Below are 25,097 nucleotides of genomic sequence, written 5' to 3' on the forward strand. Positions count from 1 at the left end.
GAGGAAAGCAGATGAATAACGCCCGATTGTCTTTCCTGAAACGGCTGCATTCTGCATAAAAGGTGGCCAAATGAGCCTTGGGATTGCTTGTTCCGTCAAATTTAAGAAACTTGCGAGGGAGGTTTTCCAGATTGTCATCCCCGTCCAGGCCATGGTAAAAATCTTCACCGGAGTAGGTCTGTTTGCCCTTGCTTTTGGCCTGAATATCCTTGATAGCCCGATTCATTTCTTTCATCTGTTCTTGCATCGGATCATTAACTGGAACGAGCTTGTTGATTGATTCGGGCTCTGCAGCGGTCTTTGCAAACTGCGGTGGAGGATTCTGATGATAAACATATTGCTCTTCCTCTTCCGATTCTTCATCTGATTCTGTTTCTTCAGAAGTGGTGTCGGGCTGTACTTGCTTTCTAACAATCCTGACTGGCTTCTTTACAACCTTCTTCTTTGGCTTGCTTTTTGGAGCAACTTCTTTCTGACTAGCCTCGGCCTGTTCAGCCATCATTTTAGTCATCATTCTTTTGAACATATTATACATGGCTGGATCTATATCATCTGTTCGATTCTGATTCTGTCCCCTGACTGATTTGGGGGAATCCATCCCTCTGGCCTCACTGTCGCTGTGTTGAGGAACTGTTTCTTTTCCTGCCCTTGTTACAACCATTTTGCCAATGCCAGTGACTTCCTGTGAAAGTGAAAGGGATGGTTAGGGTTTGAAGAAAATTTTTGAAAATGCGATTTTTTTAGGAAAAAGACATGAAAGAAGGAATTTATAGACAATTTAGATATATTATCCCATCGCCAGGGATTGGGTCATCACAAATTTTTGCAATGATTGTGTCACCTTTTGTGGCAACAAAAATGCGCCTTATGACCTAGGTGAGGTCGTCTATCATGACGAGAGATAATCGAAGAAAGAATATACAAAAAAATGGGTCTCATTACTGGGGATGAATTCGTAACTACATGAAACAATATAAGATTTTTGGCCACAAAAGCTTTTTATCAGAATAAAAGTTTGCATTTTTATTAATGACAAAATTTAAATACAAAGGGGAGGTGGGTAGACAGTTTGCCACCATTCTCGATATTCTGATGATACATTAGGACCGGGAAATATAGACAAAGGAATGAAAGAGTCCCAAGTGTATTTGGCGACATGGTATGCTCCAGACCACTGATCCGACCGTAGATCGAACTCTGGCATGCGGCCTGTCGGGAAGCGAGTGTTGACAGGAACCTGCCGCTGCGAAAACTGTCGAAGACACCTCTCCGGCTGATAGTCTACGCAGAAGAAAGGGCCGAGCAGTTTGTAGCACTTGTCACGAGCATAGGTGTAGCGAGGAACGGTCTCTCTTCTATCGAAGAAATCCCAAACGATTTCCTCCTGATGCAATTTCTCGATCAAAGCTCGACACTGAATGGCTGACTTCGGCTGCTTGTTGCTGAATCTGAAAGAACTGGCTTTTGACGGTACATGTCGCAGGAACCATGACTGCAAGGCATACGTGCATCCTTCTACCAAAATGGTTTCTCCGAAGGTGAAACGAGCTAAACCTCTGTAGAGAAAGGCTAGAGCTGCCATGGATATTGAAAGCTGACGGGTCTGCTTGCTTCCCCATCTTTGAAAATGTTGGGCGATTCTGATATCAACGAAATTCTGACCATCCTGAAAGAATGCTAATCCTACTGTACATAGGACCATGGCATGCTGGATTCTTTCTTTTGCTGCCCGGGACAAGGTATTGACTTCTTCATAGGCTCCATATTTGTTGTAGAGTTTGAACAGATCGATGAACTGACTTCCGTTGATCTCTGTGAGAGGCCAAGATCTGCTCCCTGTAGCTCTGGCCAATGCTTCTCGAACATCTATTCCTTTGATATTGATCAAGAATTGCTGCTCGACCGGATCAGTTGGCTGACCAGCTGGTTCTGGCAACCCCATGATGTCACTGAACTCGTCCATTAGCATAGTCATTTCTCCCCACGGAAACCAAAACGTGCAGGTACGCGGATTCCATCGCTCTGCCATAGCTTGAATCAGACTGCCGTTGATGGTTCGCTTGCCAACTGCCGATGCCATCTCCAATCCACAATCATCCAAGTGGTCTGGGAACATACGCGAGAAGGCGGTGAACCAAGAATAGTACCACCGAGAGAAGAAGGTACGAGACTGGATGACCCGATGATCTGGGGTTCCATCCCTTATTTGATAGAAGACATGATCCCAAGGAAAGATAGCATCGGGAGATTCGGATGCCATCGGAATGATACTGAGGTAAAAAGAGGAAGGGAATCAGATAGAATGCAGGACTTACGGATAGACGTTTGATGAAAGAAGAGGATAGACACAACTCCTGAAAATTTTTGAAAGACAAAGGGGTTTAGGAAAAGACTTTCCAGGGCTTTTAAGAAAATTTTTGACACACAAAAGAAAAAAGAATGTAGGTAAAGGAAAAATATACACCTGGTGTTTTTGGAAAATAGAGGAAAATTTTGAATAGTACACCCAGGGTTTTTAAAAGAGGTTGATATACATAGGAGAACACAAGGAAAACATCGCATAATCATAGCTGCACAAACAAGGATGTGCACACAGCACTCCCTAAAGGCTGACTCTATATGCAATATTTGAAATAGCTTGTAGGACCTTAATCCTAACTCTACGGTTCAGATCATCTGATTCCAATCAAGGTATGCCGATATACTCAAGCCGAAGCTCGAAATACGTGGCATATAAGATATTTCTCCGGTTCTAAGGTAAGGGCTTCCCAACATCCTTGAGCACCTACCGATATACCTCGGACTATGGCCCTTAGGTACGTGGTAGGGGGGCGCGAACCCAAATAAGTTGTCCAGTTGTGAGGCTCTCTCCCGAACTATGGTTTAGTGAGAGAGCCCAGCAACGTGAAGACCGAGACAATCTAGGTAAGGTTGTTTTCAAAATATGACCAACATGCAAATGAAACCAGAAGGCTCTAATGCAAGTCCTAAAGAGATAGATTTTAAATAAAGAGAAGCATACACTTGCATACATTGTTTCGCATTCAATCCCTAAAATTGAGGAGAGTTGTTTTTAAGATCTAAGTCTAATGTGATCATGGATAATCTCCTCAATATGGTCCTACCAAACTATACTTAGATCCTATATGCAAATAATGTCAGCTTAGGACAAAGTCTAGGCTCCTAAGGTTTGCATGAAAATGTAGCTGACATAGAAGAATAAATACTTAGAAAATATTAAAGCAAAGCAAAGGCATAGATTCAACCGGACGAAGACGGGTCCCATCTCATCGCAAAATTTTTCCTATTCTTTTGTGGTTTCTCTCTCTTCCTTCTCTTTTCCTTTTCCAACCTCTATTTTCCTCCTTTTTGAAGGGAGAAGAATAAAAGAAAGAAAAAGAGAAAGAGAAGAGAAAAGGAAGAAAAGAAAGAGAGAAGAGGAACTATTTTGCGCGGTCTCACTTGACCTTAATTTGAAAACATTTAGAAATTTAACTCGCCTCCGTTTTGAAAATTTGCGGGAAAATGGAGAGACGGGATTCGCTCGTCGGTACGAGGTTCGACCGTTCCAGGCACCTTTATCAGGGGTAATCGAACCAAGGATCGAATCTATGCCTTTTGCTTTGCCTAAATATAATCTAAGAAATTTATTCTAACTCTAAATGCACAAAGAATCATGCTTGTGCAATGCAAAGATGTATGCTCTTTTGAAAAGAATGTTTTGGAAATTTCCAAGTATTCTGAGATGATCTTGGTAAAAGGAGTGAAGAAATGATTGAATCTAACTTTAGAACTTGAGATAGATCAGAGGAGTTCTAAGTTTTTGAAGTAAATCAGGATTGGAAGAATAAATGAGAAAGAATGATTTGAAGCTTTTTGAAATGAAGGAAAGTGAAGTCTCAAAGTCAGAAATGAACTTTGAATTTGAACCTGAATTTAGGAAAAGAAATGAATACTTGAGATGGAATTGAATTTAGATTTCTGAAGTTGGAAATTTGGAATGGATCTGAGAAATCCGGATGGTATTTAAGAATAGAAATGGATTTAAGAGATTCAGTTTAGATCCGAAAATGGAATTGAAATCTAGAATTGGAATTGGATTCCGGATCCTAAACAGAATGGGATCTGAGATTTGGAATCCAAGATGGACTTGGGTTCTGGATCCTAAAATGGAGTGGATCTGAAGTCTGAGATCCAAATGTAGAATTGGGTTCTGGATCCTAGAATGAATTTGGATCTGAAATCTGAGATCCAAATATAGAATTGGGTTCTGGATCCTAGAATGGATTTGGATCTGAAATTTTGAATGGAATTGGATCCAAGATTTGGAATCCAAGATGGAATTTTGGACCTGAAATCGGAGATCCAAAGTAGAAGTTTGGATTCTGGATCCTAAAATGGATTTTGGATCTGAAAGCTGAGATCCAAAGTGATGTTGGATTCTGGATCCTATAAGGAAATTGGATCTGAAGTCTATGATCCAAGGTGAAATGGGAGTCTAGTTCCTAAAGAGGAATTGGATCTGAAGTCTAAGATCCAAAGTGAAATTGGGGTCTGGATCCTAAAGAGGGATTGGATCTGAAGTCTGAGATCCAATTTGAGTGTTGAATCCTGGATCCTAAAAATGGACTTGGAGTTAAATTCAGAAGATGAATCAAGAACTTTTAAATTGAACTTGAAACTTAGAATTTGAATATACAAACAAATTTCAAAGTCAAATTAGACCTTGAATTTTTGAATTTGGAATTTAAAAGATGAATCAAGAGTCTCAAAATTAAAATTGAACTTTGAGTTTGATTTAGAGTTTTGAATATAAAATGAATTTGGAATTTCAAAGTCGAATTGAACTTTGAAATCTCATTTGAATTTGAATTTGAATTTGAATTTTGAGATTGAAAATGAAATTGAATTTGAAAATAAAAGGATGAATTGGATTTTATAAGAATTGAAGATAGATTGAGGAAGATATTTACATCACTTGGAGTTTTTTTTTTTTTTTTGAAAAAGGAAATTTCGGAAATATGATGCAATTCTATCCTAAATGATGAATGGATTTGAAGAATTTTGAAATTGGTTTTTGAAAAGCTATTCTATTCTTTAAATGAGTTAAAATAAGATTGAAGATATAATACATCATTGACTATGGTCATTGAATGTATTATATAATAATCTATATTTAAGCTCAGGTGAAGAATGAAACACATTTGGTGCTTTTATAGAATTTAAAATGAAATTAATTCTCAATATACCCTGACTATGGCCATTGGTATATATTTTGAATTAATTTTAAGTCAAATTCTGATAAAAGAAGGAAATATTTGAGTAAATATGATGAATTTTGAAAATGGATCCCATGTGGATCCAGTGTTATTTCATAAAAGATAAAAATACTAAGTTTTGTCCACACCCTGACTATGGCCATTGATGTGGATCGTCAACTTAGGATTAATTATCTTTTACGAAATGGTGCACGTGCCATTCGTGTTTTACCATTCGTGAGATTTTTAGAAGATGAAAGGTAAAAAAAATGAGATGAAACAAGTAATTCCTAAGGTATACACATGCTCATACATTCTAATCTAATGCTTGAAAATGTAGAATTCTCATTATATCTAGCTATTACAATACATGAAATCAAATATACAACTCTAAATGATGATATTTTCCACCCATTTCCTGCAAAAACACTTGGTCAGTAGAAGAAAGTGTCACCTTGACTTCAAAGATATAAAATGTGATGTTCATATGAACATATGGAAAATGATATATGCCTCTGTGTACATATGTATATACGTACATGTACACGTATATGTGCGTATATACATATACATATACATAGTATAGATACATATGGCCCATATACCAAGTAGATGAAAACATGCCAACCATGCATATAATAAAATGTCTAAGAAGGGGCAGGGAGTGTTAATGAAAGTGGAGTTTGTGAAGGGAAGTTGTCATATGTTTGCTACGAAGGCAACAACCAATGGGGGAGACTGGGAAGCTATGACTGGAAATGGGGCTGATATGTAGGGATGTCAATGAATGTTGTTGTGGATTGAACAAAGTAAGTCTAGAGATATGGAGCTATTGGTCTTGAATTTCTGCAAAGCATATTGTCTTCAGGATGACAACCACTCAGAATCTTCACTTTCTGGTGACTTCATCAAAACAGATGAAATCCTTCAGTCGTTCTTAGAGCATTTCACTCCTAGGAGGGGTTTTCTTCCTATAACTTGCATCAATATATTGTATACCGACTTGCTATAGCCATTCTTGCTAGCAATCTTTTGCTATGCTGGCATATGCAGATATTGCAGAAAAATCTTCTCTCCTAGTGGCATCATCAATCGGTTTGCAATAGTTCAGCCAATCTACTTCTCCCATTTCAACGAGATATGCAGAACAGACAGAGAGAATGGATGTAAAAATACAGTACTGCTACGGGGAACTGGTGAGATATAGGAGGTTGCTGTAATGAATACAACGAGTGGGGTGCAGTTGAAGAAAGTGGATTCAAACCATATACAGAAAAATATCTAAGAATCCTGGAACTGGCTTCGGTTTTTTAGGGGGTAGGCAAAAGGTTTTTTTTTTAGAGAGTTTATACCACCTGTTCATTTCCTATGCTTAAATTTAACACTCAGTTCGATCTCTTATAGTGAGAAGCAAGAATTAAAACGAACATATAATGTTCCTACATGCTCCCATACACCACCATTTCTTTAACAAAGACCACATTATACATCCATCTGGAAATGAAGCATTTATGCAATTTAAACAACGCCATTAGAGAAACATGCCTATGATGGAATGCACTTGCAAAAGATGAACCCTCTCGACATTCAGGTTTTTACCATGTAAACCAGATTGGTATCCCTTCAATTGTAAATGACTCTAGCCTTGTATATGCAAATATATGCCATGTGCCAGTCACCACCACCAGAGAGTTTTGTGATATCTTCCTCCTTTTGTAAGATTGGATTTTTGTCATCAAATTGAATCCATTTTCCATTCTCTTGTTTTACCCAAGAAACATAATGCCCAGAGTCGGCACTCCTCCCTTCTGTGGGTCAGCATAGCAAAAAAAAAAAAAAAGGGGGGGGGGGTGTCTTGGGCATTTCCTCTACGACTGATATATGTATGATGACAACGAGGGTAATTCCTGTATACTGATCATGCTTTAACAAAGAACGTAAGAAAACCAATCGCCTATGAATCCGGTGGGAGCAGAAACTCACTGACAAAAATGGGGGCATATTTCTGGTATTGTGATAAGGAAATGAATGCAACAAAACAACAGGTATGAACTGTGCTTGATACTTCTACCTTCCAGAGTATAAATTTTCAGAGCAAAAGAAAATGATACCAGAAGTTATTGCCTAAAAAGAAAATGTTTGATGAAATGATGATGCAACTTAAAAAGAGAAGGAACATTTTTACTTGCCTGTATTCAAACTTCACGAAAGGGGAATTAACTGACAAGAATCAATCCAGATCCACGGTTAGTCCTTCTCGAACAACTTATTGGACAGTCTCGAGGCTGTTGATCACTAAATTCCTTTTTTTTTTAAAGGATTTCTATTGACTTCAGGTAATACTTAAACACCGGAAATTCACGAAAGCTGCAGAAACTTAATGGTAAAATAACCAATCAACAATGGTCAGTGTTCAGAAGAAATCCGATGATCAAGCTAACTATCCAAGACCTTGCCAGAGCTTAATTACAATCAAATAATCAATCAGATTTAAACAATGTCCTGATAGAGAGAGAAAAGGGGAAAAGAAGAACGCGACCAATGGCGCGTGGAGAGGCATCTAAATTCTATGAAAATAAAATGAGAAATCGTAGTATTAGAAAGAAAATGTAACAATTGATAAAATAAAATTACAATGCTGATTAGTGTAAAAATGAGAAAAAGATGTGGATGATATGTATGCAGGCAAGTATGTAGATGACCCATAGTTTTTCGTGGAAGATCAAATGTAAGTACATCAGGTGGGCTTGTACACAGGAGACAAGACATTTACAATGCAACGAACATTACACAGATGAGAAGGTGTTGCCCTGCCATATATATATCAACAACTTGATTTTACTTTAACCCTGCACGGCAGCTGTTCTCGTCGCGAAATTTTTCCCCCGTCTTCCCTTCCTTGCGGAAGAGAGAGAGGGAAAACGCTTTCGCGATTCAAACTTGACCGGATTTTGAAAATAGTTTTGAAATACTCGCCTCTGTTTTGAAATTTGCGGGAAAATCCATGGGATGGGGCTCGACCTGTCGGTACGAGGTTCGACCGTTCCTGCCGCCTTTAACAGGGGTAATCGAACCAAGGACCAAAATTGTGCTTGACTTAGTTAAATCATCAAAATCGTGTTCTATCCTATATGCACAAAGAATTCAGGCATGTGCTATGAGATTTTGGAAAATGCAGCTTGGGAAAACATGATGTATGCTTGGAAAATATTTGGAGTTGAAAAGATTCTCTCAGGAAAAAGCTGAAAGTCAATTTCTCAGGAAAACTCATGTGAAGAAAAAAAAAAAGGGTTTTTGAAATTACGGGAAAGTTCATGAAGTTGTGGGAAAATCATGAATGGTTGAAAATCCTGGGAAAATGGAAGTGATTCTTGAGAAAAGGGTGAACCTTTGAAAAGGGAAACACTTCTTAGGAAAACTTGGACTTTGAGAGTTTTCTTAGGAAAATGATGGAAATTCATTGGAAATCCCTTGTGGAAAAGGGAAATTGAAACTTGAGAGGTTGAAAACCTGAGAATCTTAACCTTGAAATACTTGGAAATCGATTTTGGATTTTGGAGAAAGATTGGAAAACTCTTTTTGAAAGTCTTAAGAAAGTAACATTTTCCAAGGAAAACTGTGAAAAACTTGACTTGGGAAAACCGATTTTGGAAAATCCATAAAGTTTCTTGAGAAATCGATTTCTTGAGAATGAAGTTTTCTTGAGAAAATGATTTCATGATGCAAATGACATGAGTGAATGAATGCCCTTTGAAAAGATTTTCTGAGGAATTGGTTGGAAAATGTGCATTAAGTCCAAATAAATCCTTCACATATTCTGACTGTGGCCATGAATATGTTCAGAACTTAGTTGATTTGATGCACATGATTTTGAAAACTTTGGAAATATGATGTGCATTTTAAGATAGCCTAAGAGTGTAGGCTCTATGTGACTAGTAGAAAGATGATGGATCTGGGTCTCGTCCATATTCCGACTAGGGCCGTAAATATGGATCCCACCGAGTCCATCAACTCCCTAAGAGTTGGTGCACGTGCCATTCGTGAACATCCATAGTGCTTTTGAAATAAGATGTATGCATCACATAAGCAGGATATTTGCATAAATTCAAACTATATGATATGCATCCTAGTCTAAGCAGGAAATTAACTCTCTTATTCCAAAATTTACATTATTACATCACTTAAATAAAGGAAATAAAAGAAATTTGCAGACTTCAGCTCCTTCTTTTGATTGTTCCTGCCAAACTTGAAATAAGGTTAGCTCAAATATGTGGGTTTTTCCAAGATTTTCCAATAATATTGTGAAATTATTGGATTTAATTGGATATAAACCCTATTCTCATGCTTCCTTGATATTTGAAATGATGTAAATGCAGGAAATTCAGTAGAAAATAGTTTGAAATTCGGAATGGTGGTCAAAATGACCAAAATACCCCTAATTATAAAGTTATACCTTTAAAATCAGGGTTTTTTGAAGGGAAACTTGGTAAAATTGAGATTTTGAAGTTCAAATTGAATCAAATGATGATGAAATGCAGTATGACATGCTGCTAAACACATTAGGACTGTAAAATCAGAATTTGGCATTTTGCAATTTATCAAAAATAACGATTTTCGCTTGTTTTTCACTTGGATCCGGGTCTTGCGGGACCCTGTTTTGGTATTATGGCTAATCCGAACCTCAAATGGATTCCAAATTGCACCAAATTTGGTATGAAACATCTACTTACTCTGATAAACAACCTAGAATGCTAAAAAACACGAAATGATATGATTTAAATGCTAAAATTCAAAGAAAGTCCTAAAATGGTGGATTTTGCCTATGGATCCGAACCAAATGCAATGCCTACTATGATAATGCAAGATTTACACCATGGAAACTTCTGATATTTTGCAGACTGCTGAAAGATCCGAAATGGAACATTTTTTGTTTTTACAGTCTCGGGATTTGAGCCATGGTGAGTTCAGCGACAGGGATTTAGTTCTGACAGAGGTAAAAATCATCCTAATCTGATGTAAAATGCCAAAAAATATAAAAAAGCCATGGAAATTTATGAAATAATCAAAGCTATGCACGACACCTACATGAACAACTTTCATGTTTATGACTTTGGCATTTGATCAAAGGAAACACAGATAAAAATATAACTATTCCTGCCTAAACTAACAGAACAGACAAATGTAGCAAAACAGGGGACTGACAAAAAAAAATCCGAAGCAGGTATCAACACTGTTCTAAAAATCATAGGCTTTCAGATGCAAACAGAGGACATCTCGGACACAACTTTCACTTTTTACAGTATTAGATTTGGAGAAACACACAAAGAAAAACCATAGCCCTAAGTTGATCCAAGATCTCAGAGGCCCAAATTAGGCTCTGACACGTGTCCCGAACTCGCGAATTTTTGTCAGACATTAAAAAAAATCAGAAAAATCTGAGAAACTCATATTAAACACTAGACATTCTCCCGAGTTCAGAACATCTTTCGGATCGAAAATCGGATATCCCATGAGGGATATCTCGATTTTACAAGTCGGCAAATAATTTTCAAAACGCATCCCAGGTAAGAAAACCCGACTTGCCATTTTGAATGTTTACCACAGTAAACAAATTCAAATGCCTCCGAATTTTTGGAAAAATTTCGGGGACACCTAAGGGCGCATTTTGTGATTTTTTTGGGATTTTTAATAAAAAACAAATGCATGAAATGACGTGTGGACTGACTGACAAAAACAGAGACCTACTGAAAATGAGCAGAGTTGAAATAAATGCTAAACTAATCCTAATTAATTCATGAAATGTGCTAAATGAATGAAATAAAATACAAATTAAACCTAGCTAACTACATGAATGTTAAAAATCATCAAGGAAGCATAATTAAACGTTTTATATATGTCGTTTTATGAGAATAGCTCAATCCATCTCTCGGATGAGCTCTTTCTTCAAACGACTTTCGATTCGGATTATGGAATCACATCAAGGGGAAAAGAAGTGCACCTCGCTTCGTTACGCAGCGTAGAAGCTCTTGAAAGGGGCGGCTATCACGAGCTTCCTTCGTCCTTCGCTCCGAGCTTCGGATGGTCCACCAAAATCGAGCTATGTTTGAATCGGATTGGCCACTGCACGAACTTTACTCCACCTTCTCCAATGAGCCAAAGGGGGCACGATTTCCAAAGTTCAAAATCAGATTTTTGGGGAGGCTAGGTTGGATTTTCAAGTTCACAAAAATGGTCTCCAAAGATGCTCTCCTCTCTTGGGCGTGGAGCCTTGTTTTTATAAATTTTCTGAAAAAATTTGAATTTCAAACAGGCTCAATCTGAGCCCTCTATGTGGCGCCATCTCAGGGGGTGCCATCTGGGGGTTTGAAATTCGAATTTGGCTTTTTCAGGGAGCCCTCAGGTGGCGCCACCTTATGAGGCTATTTTGATTTTTGAGAAAAATAAAAAAAATGGAAATTTTGTGGGTGAGACACCTCAGCAGGGGGAATTTGGAATTTTTCAAAAGTTTGCTTGATTCTCTCTGTAGGGAACTCCCAGAAGGCGCCACCTCAGAGGGTGTTCTCTTGGAATTTAAAATTCAAACTCACCTTTTGTATGGAGTCCTCAGGTGGCGCCACCTCATGGTGGGCTACTTTTATTAAAAATAAAATAAAAATCAAAATGGAGCCAAGTGGAGTCTTGGAATGGCGCCACCTCAAAAGGTGTTCTGAGGTGTAAAGTTGGAAGCAGTAGGAGCATGCCATGTGGCACCATCTCTGGAGGTGCTTGACATGTTTGAAATTTTGCTTTTTCTGCAGGAAAGGAGGGGCTGACATGTGGCATTTCCTTAGAGTGGCTCCTACGATGCCATGTGGCAGGAGAACATGAAGGGAGGAAGCAAAATGCGCGACCTCATGGGGGGTTTTTCTACTTTTTCTGGTGCAGGGAGGTCTGGACATGTGGCAGACAAGTGTCAGTTGTCTGGAGAGGCCTTCTTAAATGGCGCCACCTCAGGGGGAAGTTTGAAATTCAAATGGAGGTTGGCCCTGGAGGAATGGGAGGTGGACATGTGGCGCCACCTCAGGGTGGCTCCTACAATGCCATGTGGCGCCCTCATAGGTCATTTGGAAAAGTCAGAGCTCAGGATTTGCGCCACCTAGGCCTTGTTTGAACATTTGAATGGTTTGCTTTTTCTGAAGAAAGCCAGGAGTGACATGTGTCTCCTACTTTTCTGAAAGAAAGTAGGGAGAGGACATGTGTCCTCTACTTTTTCTGAAGGAGGTAGAAGGAGACATGTGTCACCTGCTTTTTCTGAAAGAAGCAGAGAATGACACATGGCAGAGGGGAGAGAAGGAGGGCCAAGCCATGTGGCGCCATCTCAGACAACCTCAAAAAGGTAGAAGTTCAGGATCTGCGCCACCTATGAGGAGATTTGAATGTTTAAATTCTAGCTTTTCTGAAGAGAGCAGGAAATGACACATGGCATTTGCTTTTTTTGAGGAAGTGAGAGCTTGACATGTGTCCTCTGCAGGAGACACACTCCAGATGGCGCCACCTCAGAGGAGACAAGCTTACTTTTTCTGGAGGAATCTAGGAGTGACACGTGTCTCCTACTTTTCTGAGAAAAGTAGGGAGAGACATGTGTCAGGCTACTTTTCTAGAAGGAGTAAGAGGTTGACACGTGTCCCCTGTAGGAGACACACTTCAAGTGGCGCCACCTCAGAGGAGACAAGCTCCACTTTTCTAGACAGGACAACTTATGACACTTGGCATCTCCTGGTAATCTTGGAATGACACATGGCCCAGGATGGATAGGGTGACACATGGTAGATAAATGGGATGACATGTGGCGGCTTCTTAGGGTAGCCTCACACTGACACTTGGCATGGAAATGGGAGGAGAGAGAAAAGACAAGTGGCACCAATCCAAGGGACAAGGCTCCTATATTTTTGGGTTTTTTCAAAATTCAAATTTTTTAAAAGAAAAGCTTGTGTGACACCACCTCAGTGTGGGTCCCACATTGCTTCTTTATTAAAATAAGGAAAAAACCACAACTTCTTTTTTGGAATTTTCATAAAATCTGGACTAATGGGCAAAACAGGAATTTTGGAAAGAGTTGGCTTTTGTAGGGCGATTTTGTAAAAGAACAATATTTGAAATTGTCAAAAAGGGCAAAATCTGAGGTGAAGTGACTGAAATCTACATTAAAAACTATCCAGATCGTTTTCCTGAGAAAATATTTTGACATTCAGAGCCCTGGGGTAAAATAGGAAGAATTGATAATTTTGAAGACCCAGGGTTTTGAAATCAATTTTGAAAAGAGTTGAAATTCTAATCTGGATTGAAAATTTTAAAATCAAGAGTTCTGGACCTCGAAATGTCATGCTGTGCAGTGCAGTGATTTAAAATGCTCATGCAATGATATGCAATGTCATGTCTTATGAAATGCAATCTTGAGCTAAGACTTGGAGATGTCTGTCTCCTGTCAGGAATAAAATTTTGAACATCTGAGCTAAAAATAAAGAAATTTTGAGAGTTTCAGATGAAATTTGGACTTTTGCAAGGTTCGGGTTCAGAAAATGACCATTTTGCCCTCCAGCGATTTCAGAGGCTGGATGATGATGCTTGGTGGAAATGTTGGGGAGGTGAGTGAAAATTTGGGGTGCTTACAGATGCCCCTCTTTGCTACTAAGCCGGCTCATGGCCGAGCTTAGTGGCAAAGAAAAACACACCAAATTTGGGCTATAAAAAAAATGCCCCAGTTAGAAGGATCTGACTGGGTGTGAAGAAATTAGCCCGAGGAAGATGGTAGATATGGAATCAAGAATGAAGAGGAAAGATTTGCTCTGTGAGAGCAAAGTTCAGGTTTTATGCCCTTGACCTGGATGGGACTGAAATACCTCGCATGGAACGAAGTTCAGGTTTGACCCTTAACCTGATTGGGGATGGAATATCTCATAACATGAGACTCAGGTTTGTACCCTTAACCTGATCGGGCAGAAAAATGAAATACCTCTTTGAATGAGGCTCAGGTTTATACCCTTAACCTGATCGGGTGGAAAATGAAATACCTCTTTGATTGAGGCTCAGGTTTATACCCTTATCCTGATCGGGCGGAAGATGAAATACCTCTTTGATTGAGGCTCAGGTTTATACCCTTATCCTGATCGGGCAGAAGAATGAAATACCTCTTTGATTGAGGCTCAGGTTTATACCCTTATCCTGATCGGGCGGAAGATGAAATACCTCTTTGATTGAGGCTCAGGTTTATACCCTTATCCTGATCGGGCGAAAAATGAAATACCTCGTCGACGGAGGCTCAGGTTTGTACCCTTATCCTGATCGGGCGGAAAATGGAATACCTCTTTGAATGAGGCTCAGGTTTATACCCTTAACCTGATTGGGCGGAAAATGGATGGAATCCTCGAAGGAAGAGACCATGATGGAACCTTCAGATTTTGCACGGTAAGTCCGACAGGGGTTTTTGCAAAAGGAAGGAAAATGGGGTCCCTAAAGCTTGAAAAGGGATTGATCTTGGGTGTCTCACTGCTGAGACTAAAATCAGCTTTTGAAATTGCCTTTTGCTGGAATTGGTGGCTTAACCTCAAGCCGAAATGGGACTGTCTATGGTGGGACAATGGGGACACAGGGAAGTGTGCAATCTGAGAGTTCATGCTCTCAAAGAAGGGAAGGAATCAAGTCCTTAGGAGGGATTTAAAATTGGTGTCGGGATGCATCGAAGACGGATATCGAGCTCTCACCTCACGTCAGGATAGCTAGAAAATATTATCAAAATATTGAGAATTTTGTTGTTGATTCCAACTTTTTGAAAATGTTGCACATGGCTGCAAAGATATTCTTTCTTTTCTACCAAAAGCATTACCTCCAAACAAGGTTCACTTCGTGGAATCGAAATTGGAAACCCAAATTGTTTGCAATTGACCTTCTTCAAGGAAGTTATCAATTTCCTTGATATGAACAAGAAAGAGAATTTGATATTATGAAAGCAATTGATGAAAGAGTATTGATAATAGAATTTCACAAGATTTAAGAGGATTCTTGATAGATCTGGCAGTTTGATATCCTGAGAGCTTCTCTCTTGATAATCTTTCTGCACTCTTTTGGGCTCTTTGGTGTTTTGCTACATTCTCCTTCATTTTGGAGATGTTCTGATTTTTTTCTCTCTTTCTTTTTCCTCTCTTTCTCTCTTTTGGGAACGGTACCTCACAAACTCCTTCAACTTGGAGATGTTTCGATTCTTCTTGGATGATGGGTTTGGAGATCTTTGGGCGATAGCTGAAATTAAATATCTTTTAGGGATTGTCGAGAGGTCCATCGCATCTGCCTTCATCTTGACAGTGCATTGGACTTTCCCTGGAATGATCCGTCACAAACTCCGTCATCTTGGAGATGTTTCGAATCTTCTTTGGCCCCGGAGGTCTACTCGCCTAATTTGCCTTCATCTTGACGACAGGTGAGAGATCCCTTTTGCGGATATTTAATTGCAGCTTAGGTGATTCTGAGGAGACAGGGTTAGGGCGAATTCTCTCTTTTCTAGCACTCAGGATATTTTCACTGCCTCGTCCTTACAAGAATAGCCTTTAAAGATGCGCCATTGACTGCGATCAATATCGATCATCTGCGGCTTTTCAATAACATTGAATCTTCTTTTTTGGCCATATCGAGGACTTATCCTTCATCCTTTTGGTTGGCCAATAGAAAGAATTTGAAGTTTGAATCTCTTTTCGCAAAAGCTTCATTCTTTTGGAAGTGATGCTGAAGGTAAATTGAGATAGAGATTAGTGCAATAAAGATTCTGAAATCAACAAATAATTTGATTGACAATTTGACAAAATTGCTTGAAATCCCTAGTGAAAATGAGTATTTGAAATCCGGCTCAACACATCCATGATGAAAATTCTCCTCTCTTTTTCCCCAAAAAGAGAGACTCAGGCTTAGCCCTTACCTGAATGGGAAATGGGAAATACTCCTCTCTTCCCTAAAAAGGAGGTGTTTGCAAAACGAACTTTCGAAGAGAAATTGAGCTTTCGTCAAAGCTCCCTAATATTAGGCTTCTCTTATGGAAAGGGGGCCGATAATAGTGAGGTCTGAAAATTGGGTCATGAAAGGAACGAGTCCATCACACTCTCCCTGCAAAGAGGGTCCTTCATGACGAAAATGGCCTAGTATGAAATTGGGGGGTCACAAGAAAAGCGAGTCTCCGTCGAGCCTCTTCCTTTTAAAAGGGTTCCTTGTGTGAAATTGGAAATTGTTTTGCAAACGGTTCACAAAGACGCGAGTCCCTTCAAACTCTCCCTAAAAAGGGGCTAAGTGAACGAATTGGATAGTATGCGAAAAGAACGAGCTCCCTCGAACTCTCCCTAAAAGGGTCTCTCGCAAGAGAAAATGATTGAAATTGGATATTGATATTGATTGACCCGAAGGTCGAAATTGGAAATTGGTTGTTGAAAATTGAATGACCCGAAGGTCACAAATTTGGATGACCTGACGGTCGAAATTGAGAATTTATTTGACCAAAAAGGTCGGAATTTGGAAATTGATTGACCCTAAGGTCGAAAATTGAAAATTGATTGACCTGAAGGTCGAAATTGAGATTGAGAATTGAAAATTGGGTGACCCAGAGGTCAAAATTGGAGAATTGCCTGATTTGAAGATTTAAATTGGAATTTGGAGGTCAAAAGGTCAAATTTGAGCAATTGACAGACTTTGATAATTGACATGACTTGGATTAATCAAAGGAGAATGATGAGTTCGAGTCAGAGCTCGAATAAAATATAGAGATCACGAGTTGGAACCCGGATCAACAAGAGAAAATGAAGAGCTCGCATCTGAGCTCAAATGAATAGAGAGATCACGAGTCGGAACCCGAATCAACAAAAGAGAATGAAGAGCTCGCATCTGAGCTCAAATGAATAGAGAGATCTCGAGTCGGAACCCGGGTCAACAAAAGAGAATGAAGAGCTCGCATCTGAGCTCAAATAAATAGAGAGATCTCGAGTCGGAACCTGGATCAACAAAAGAAAAATGAAGAGCTCGAGTCAGGGCTCGAGTAAGGTAATGAGATCACGAGTCGGAACCCGGATCAACAAAAGACAATGGAAAGCTCGCATCTGAGCTCAAAGTAAAGAGATCTCGAGTCGGAACCCGGATCAACAAAAGAAAAATGAAGAGCTCAAGACAGGGCTCGAGTAAGGTAATGAGATCACGAGTCGGAACCCGGATCAACAAAAGAACATGATTTGAATAAAAAACCTGAGTCAGAACTCGGTTTTCTGAAAAATTGGGATTTTAAAAATGTGCCAGTTTGAGTACTGGATTTTGAAATAATACTAGTTCGAGCGCTGGGTTTTGGTTCAGTATTGGTGATGACCTTTCGATTTTGAATTATTTAGGAATCGTGATGGGACTGTTTGTTGAAATCCCAATACTGACCAGATGGTTGTTAATGTGGTTGAATGCAAATGAATGTGAATTGATGCCTATGAATGCACATGTGCATGAAATGAGGAATTTGTTTATCCTGCCTGCACATAGAACAAAATTTTAAGATGCCCCAATGTAACTGATAGAGCAAGTTTGATCATTATTTGAAGAAAATAGGAAGGATTACAAGAGAAGGATAGATGTTTCAAGTATAAAACTTTTTTAAGTGTCGAGCATTAATAGGATCTGGCAATTCTACCCCATCGGCATTGATGAGCCGATATGAGTTGCGGAGTAATGCTTCTTTGACAACATAGGGGCCTTCCCAATTTGGCGACCACTTGCCGCCGGGACGATGCTTGAGATAAGCTGTGTATCGAAGTACTAAATCATTGACTTTGAATCTTTTTTCGATGATAGACTTCGCATATTGCCTGGCTACTCTCTAGCGATAGGATTGAGCATGCTCTGCTGCTTTTAGCCTTCTCTCGTCGAGTAAGTCTAGCTGCACTAGTCGCTGCTGCTGGTATTGATCAAGAGGTAATTGCAGAAGTGAAGCAAATTTCAAAGCGGGCTTCTGAACATGTAGCGGCAATACTACTTTTGTCCCATAGACCAGTTCTGATGGGGTAGCATTGGTTGGTGTACGAATAGTGGTCCGGTAGGCCCATAGTGCATCGTGGATCTTCTCATGCCAGTCACGGCCTGTTTCCACAGTTCGCTCCAAGATACGAATTAAAATCTTGTTGGTGGCCTCTGCCTGACCATTCCCTTGAGGATAATATGGAGCGGAAAAATGGTGATAGATCTTGAATTTTGAGCAGAATGTCTTCATCTTTTCATTCTTGAAATGACTGTCGTTGTCTGACACAATGTCATGCAGGATGCCGAAACGGCAAAGGATGTTCTTGTGAATAAAAGAGACCACGTGTCGGCCTTCTACTGTGCGGAGACTGATGGCTTCTACCCACTTGGTGAAGTATTCTGTTGCGGCAAGGAAATATTTGTGGCCATTTGAAGCTGAAGGAGTGATGGGACCTACGACATCAAAGGCCTACATGGAGAACGGCCATGGAGAAACAACAGACTGTAAATAAGTTGTTGGAGCATGGATGGAAGGTGCATGTATCTGACATTGTACACACTTCTTCACATAAAGATAACAGTCTTGTTGCATAGTCTTCCAATAATACCCTGCTCTTATGATTTGCTTGACAAGGGTTTGGTAGCCGACGTGGCCGCCATAAATGCCTTCATGTGCTTCTCGCATGACTTCTTTGGCTTCGTCTTCATCTAAACATCTGGAATACTCTGAACTGAATCCACGACGATAGAGGACATTGGCCAAAATGAAGTATCGAGTAGACATAGCTGGATTGCTCGTTGCTCTTTCTTTGAGAGTTCTGGAGGAAATTCGCCAGTTTCTATAAAAGTTTTGATGTTGTAATACCAAGGCTTCTTCTTTTGCTCAGCCTGGTTTACCTGTTCCGCTGGAATGAAAGCAGGTTGGTCAAGTCTGCCAATTTCAAAAGAGTGACAAGATTCTCCATTCTTGAATGCCATAATGGAGCCTAAACTGGCTAGGCTATCGGCCACTTGATTAAAATCTCTCTTGATGTGGAATAACTGAAATTCTTCGAACTTGCTGACGAGAGCTGAAACAATTTTCTGATAGGGAAATAACTTCTGATCTTTGACCTGCCATTCGGCTCGAACTTGATTAACAACGAGTAATGAGTCGCCATAGGCATGCACTCTCTTGACATTGAAGTCTAATAGAATCCTTAGACCTTGAATCAGGGCTTCATATTCAGCCATATTTTGAGTGCATTGAAAATCTAACTTGAGAGAAAACAGAATCATCTCCTTCTTAGGAGTGATTAATAAAATTCTGATGCCTATTCCGGCCATGTTCTTAGAACCATCGAAGAATAAATTCCAGACTGGAAATTGCTGGATATTGCAAATTTGCTCATCAGGGAAGTCATCTTCGACTTTCACTTCTTCGGCCAGAGGAAAATCCGCCAATTGATCTGCGATTGCTTGGCCTTTGATTGATTGCTGCGAGACATATTCTAAGTCATACTGCATCAGTAAGACTTGCCATTTTGTGACTCATCCGCTGAGGAAAGGTTGCTCTAAGATATACTTGAGGGGATTGAGTTTAGACAGGATTTTGACCTCTGATGCCAACAGGTAGTGTCTTAGCTTCTGACACATCCATACCAGAGCTAAGCAGGTCTTCTCTATTTGAGAGTATCTCTTTTCATAATCTATGAAAGTCTTACTCACATAATAGATGGCGTGCTCTATCAGGCTGCCTTCTTTGTATTGTGCCAAGAATCCGCCACATGCGACTTGATTGACTGAGATGTATAACAGAAGAGGTTTTCCCAATTCTGGCGGCTTCAGGATTGGAGGATTGAGAAGATACTTCTTGATTCGATCGAACGATTGCTGACATTCTGGTCCCCATTCGAACTTGACTCCTTTTCTGAGTAAGTGGTTGAAGGGCTCACATCTCATCGCCAAATTTGAAATGAATCGCCGGATTGACTGCATACGTCCTTGAAGGCTTCGTAGTTCTTTGAGATTCTTCGGGGGTGGCATATCAATTATAGCCTTTGCTTTGGCCGGGTCGACTTCAATTCCCTTTTTGCTTACCAGAAAACCCAACAGTTTGCCTGATTTGACTCCAAAGACACACTTTTGCGGGTTAAGTCGTAACTTATAAAGGATGAGTCGCTTAAAGACTTGATCAAGCGCTTCGAGGTGATCTTCTTCCTCTTTAGATTTCACGAGGATATCATCAACATACGCATCCATGATTTTGCGCATCTGATCGTGGAAGATGACAGCCATTGCCCGTTGATACGTTGCTCCAGCATTCTTGAGCCCAAAAGGCATAACTGTATAGCAAAAAGTGCCCCAAGGCGTAGTAAAGGAAGTTTTCGATTGATCGCAAGCGGCCAACTTAATCTGATTGTAGCCGGAATATCCATCCATGAAAGAGAACATGGCATGTCCTGCCACGCTATCGACTAGAAGATCAATGCTTGGAAGTGGATAGTCATCCTTCGGAGTTGCCTTGTTGAGGTCTCTGAAGTCTATGCAGATCCTTACTTTGCCGCTTTTCTTTGGGACAACGACGATATTGGCTAACCAATCCGGGTAGTCAATAGCTCGGATAAATCCTGCTTTGAGCAAATCTTCAAGTCCTTCTTTGACTTGTTGTTCTATTCTGGGATCCATTTTTCTCAGCTTTTGCTTGACTGGCTTAGCATCCGGCTTTAAGACAAGATGGTGTTCGACTAATTTGGGGTCTAAGCCTGGCATGTCTTCATATGTCCATGCGAACACTTCTTCATGCCGCTTGAGAAAATCTGTAAGCCTTTTCTTTTCTTCTGAACTCAGACTGGTTCCGATCTGGAGAATTTTTGGATCTTCCTCTGAACCGATATTGACACCTTCAGTTGGATCTTGTACCAGAGGAGATGGTTCGTCCTGCTTCTGAACTGCGGCGAACTCCGGTAATTCCTGAAGAGACTGATCATATTCTGCACAATCATCAGACTGCTTTGCACTCTTGTCATTTCCGGTGCTTGCTTTGATTCTGTGAATTGCTGTCGACTTCTAAAGGGCCTTGGGATTGAGAACGAGCTTCTTGATTGTCCGAGAAGTCATTCTGAAATTTTGGAGAAAAAAAATCTGGTTCAGGCAAATCGGCCTATAGTAAGACAAGCAATCATTTGAAGAGAACTATGCCTAAAATGATGAGACAGACAGAAAGGGAGTAGATGGCATCCGGATAGATAAAGAAACTTGGAATTTTATTGATTGAATTGATTAGCGACATTGGTAAAATGAGACATTTATTTGGAAAAGAATAGAAAGAAAATAACAAATGGTCTTCATTGTGCTCCTTTGACAAAAACAGTCTTCCTTGATGAGCTTCCTTCGGAGAACCCTAGTCCTGCTCTGTGGGGACGATGTTTCTGAATCATTGGCTCGATGCGGCCATCTTCGTTCTTGCCGAGTCCCTTGAAGGGTTGATAGCCATGCTTCAGGAGTAAATCGAATCCCTTTCTTGACTTCATGAATTGAGGAAACAAGGGATGATTCTTAATGGTGCTGTAGTCGATTCGACCTCCAACCTTGAAGAATTGAGGACCTTTCCATCATGTCGTGGCTACTGTGTGCAGAGATGGCTCTGATGGTGCCTGAAGTATTTCTCGATTCTCTCCGAGATTGATCTCTTCGCTTTCCCTGATGCTGGGAATATCTGCATTGAATGATGGCCGGGGACTCATGGGCTGCGGGAGCCTTTCTTCTGGGTCTTCTCCCAGTATTGTGGTTATCATTCCACCTTTTGACCACTTCACACATTGATGGAGGGTAGAAGGCACTGCATTAGCATTATGAATCCACGTCCTTCCGAGCAGCAGGTTGTAGGTTGGTGGTACATTAACCACGTGAAAGAGGACGGAGTGCACTGAATAGTTGATAAACACCTCCAGAAATATCTTGCCCTTGGCCGTTTGACCATGATTGTCAAACCCATAGATAGTGATGGGATCTGGAATATATTCTTCATCCTTGATCCCTAATGCCTTTGCGGTCATTTCAGGGCAAATATTGAGGCTACTGCCTCCATCGACCAACACATGCGGTACTGTCATTCCTGTGACCCGAACGACAATGTAAAGAGCATTATTATGAAAGGAATGAGGCTTTGGAAGGTCCTCATCTGAGAAGGTGATTGGCGCATTGGTCATGGCAGAGTTCACAATCTGTGCCATGTCTTCAGGAGTGGTACTGGGTTTAACCTTGATCTTCCTGAGTAAATCATCCAGTACTTGTCGGTGCTTGCTAGAATTCTTGGCCAAGTCAAGGATGGAGACATTGGATAGAGCGGTCAGAGGCTTCTGACTTGACCTTTCTGGCCTAGGTCTAACGATTTGCTTGAAGAAGTCAGGAGTTCCTTTTGATTTGGGGACTGACTTCACAGGTGCTTCCGAAACTTTCATTTTACCGAATGCCGAAATTAAGTCCATCTTCTTAGAATCTGGAGCTGCTTGTCGTAGCACCGTCACCTGATGCTGAACTTGGAGATCTTGCGCAGAACATGGCTTGATATGTTCATGCGGTAGAAAGGGTTGTGCAGACACTACTGCTGTGGTGTGTGAAGGGAAGGGGGGATTGAGAATGTCCATCTTCTCTTTTTCTTCTCCTTCTACCAATAGATTCTTTTCAATGAGATCTTGCACGATGTTTTTGAGAACAAAGCAGTTCTCAGTGTTGTGTCCCACTGTCCTGTGGAACTTGCAGAACTGATCTTTCCATTTCCCCATGGGCACAGGGGGATCGGCTAATCTGGGCAATTTGACCATTTCTTTTGACAGCATATATTCGAGCACATCTTCGAGTGTTTGGTCAAGAGGAGTAAACTTTCTGTCGTAACTCCATCCTTCATGTTTGGTCTTCTCACGCAGTTTCGACCCTTGATCCTGCTGAGGAGGCTTGTTGTACTGAGGAGTAGGCTTTGCTTTCTGATCCTTGTTGTTCGAACTGCCTGTGCCGTAGCAATAATCTTTCTTCTGCCCTTTATATCGATTTTGGCCTTTGTTGTTGTTGCTGGCAGAATAAGTGAAGTGAGCTTTCTTCTTCTGCTCACCATGGGAGTTGTTCTTGGAAAAGGTGAAGCTTTCATAGACTCCATTTTCCACACTCAGCTCGAGCCATTCGGCTCGTTCAGTCAGCTTAATGAAGGTCCTAGACGGCGCTGTGGAGATTAATCCTCTTAACGGCTGCGAGAAATTGTTGAGGATTAAGGACAATGCATGCCTTTCCGAGATAGGATCTCTCATCTTATTACAGGCTGATCTCCATCTGTGAATGAAGTCCCATGCTTTTTCATTGTCATTCTGCCTTAAATTGCAGAGATGACTTAGTGTAGGCAGCGCTTCTGTGTTAAACAAGAAGCGTTCAATAAAGAGATTCACAACTTTGTCGAACTCCTTGAGCTCGATGGGGTTGATATGCTCAGCATACCACTTAGCTGCAACTCCTTCCAAGCTGCGGGGGAAGCATAGAAACAATGCTCGGTTATCCCTCTTAAACCGAGAGCATTCAGCAAAGAAAGTGGCGAGGTGCGCTTTTGGGTCGCCAGAACCATCGAATTTGATGAATTTTCGGGGGAGATTCTCCAGATCATCATCCCCTTCTAAGTCGTCATAAAAGTCCTCACTGGTGAAGACTTTCTTGCCCTTGTCGCGGGCTTGCAGATCTTTGACAACTCGGGCCATTTCTTTAAACTGCGCTTACAAAGGCTCTTCTTTATCTCTGCTCTTTGATCTGCGGCTTTTACTTTGGCCACGCTTCTGAAATGCCGGAGGCACCTCATATTCTTCATCTGTGTTTTCAGTGGAATCTGATTCATCTGAAATCTCTTCTGGTTGGATCTGTTTCTTGGGAGCCTTCTTACCCCTGCGACCATGGAACCTTTCTCTGAATGGATTTCTTTCTGAGCTGGTCCCGGGCTGCTCATTCATCATTTTGTTCATCATTTTTCTGAACATGGCATACATTTGAGGGTCTATGCCATCGTCTTCTTGCTGCTGCTCTTGACTCTTCTCGGATCGAGGGGAACCCATTTCTTCTTCCGAGGCTGACGAGTACTGGGATGCCGTGGTTCTTTTGCCTGATCTTATTTCAACCATCAAATGGTATGGATGCTCTCTTGCTTCGCAAAGACCTGATTAGATTATGAAGGAATTAGCTTTTGAAAGAAATATTTGCTGAAAATATGGTAGACAATTTGGAAAAGATGTCCCATTACTAGGGACTGAGTCGTCGTGGGAATCACGACAATTGTGTTGCCATTCCTTCTGTAAAAGAAATAAACAACGAAAATATGCCTTGTTACCTAGGCGAGGTCGTCAAACCACAATAGAAGGAAAGAGAATTTTATTAAAATGAGAAGAATAAGATTTTATTGATCTTGACAAAGAGGTGGGGGACAAACAATTTGCCACCATTCACGATAGTCGGCAGACACTCTAGGACCTGGAAAGATTTTAAGAGAGACAAAGGAATCCCAGCCGTAGCGGGCAGAGTGATATGCCCTGGACCATTGTGCGGAAGTGAGGTCGAACTCTGCCATAGCTCCTGATAACAGTCGGGCTTCGACATACTGCTGCCTCTGGGAGAACTGCCGAACACATCTCTCTGGTTGGTAGTAAGTGCAGAAGAATGATCCTAGCAACTTGAACCGCTTGCCATAAGCGTAGGTATATCTGGGAGGAGATATTTGCCGATCAAAATAGTCCCAAACAACGTCATCCTCTTGAATGTTGTTGATCATAGACCGGTACTGCGCCACCGGAAGGAGTTCTTGACCATTGTATCTGAAAGAGC

The sequence above is a fragment of the Nuphar pumila genome, chromosome 8 (assembly GCF_984573655.1).
Source record: "Nuphar pumila chromosome 8, dmNupPumi1.hap1.1, whole genome shotgun sequence".
Taxonomy (NCBI): Eukaryota; Viridiplantae; Streptophyta; class Magnoliopsida; order Nymphaeales; family Nymphaeaceae; genus Nuphar; species Nuphar pumila.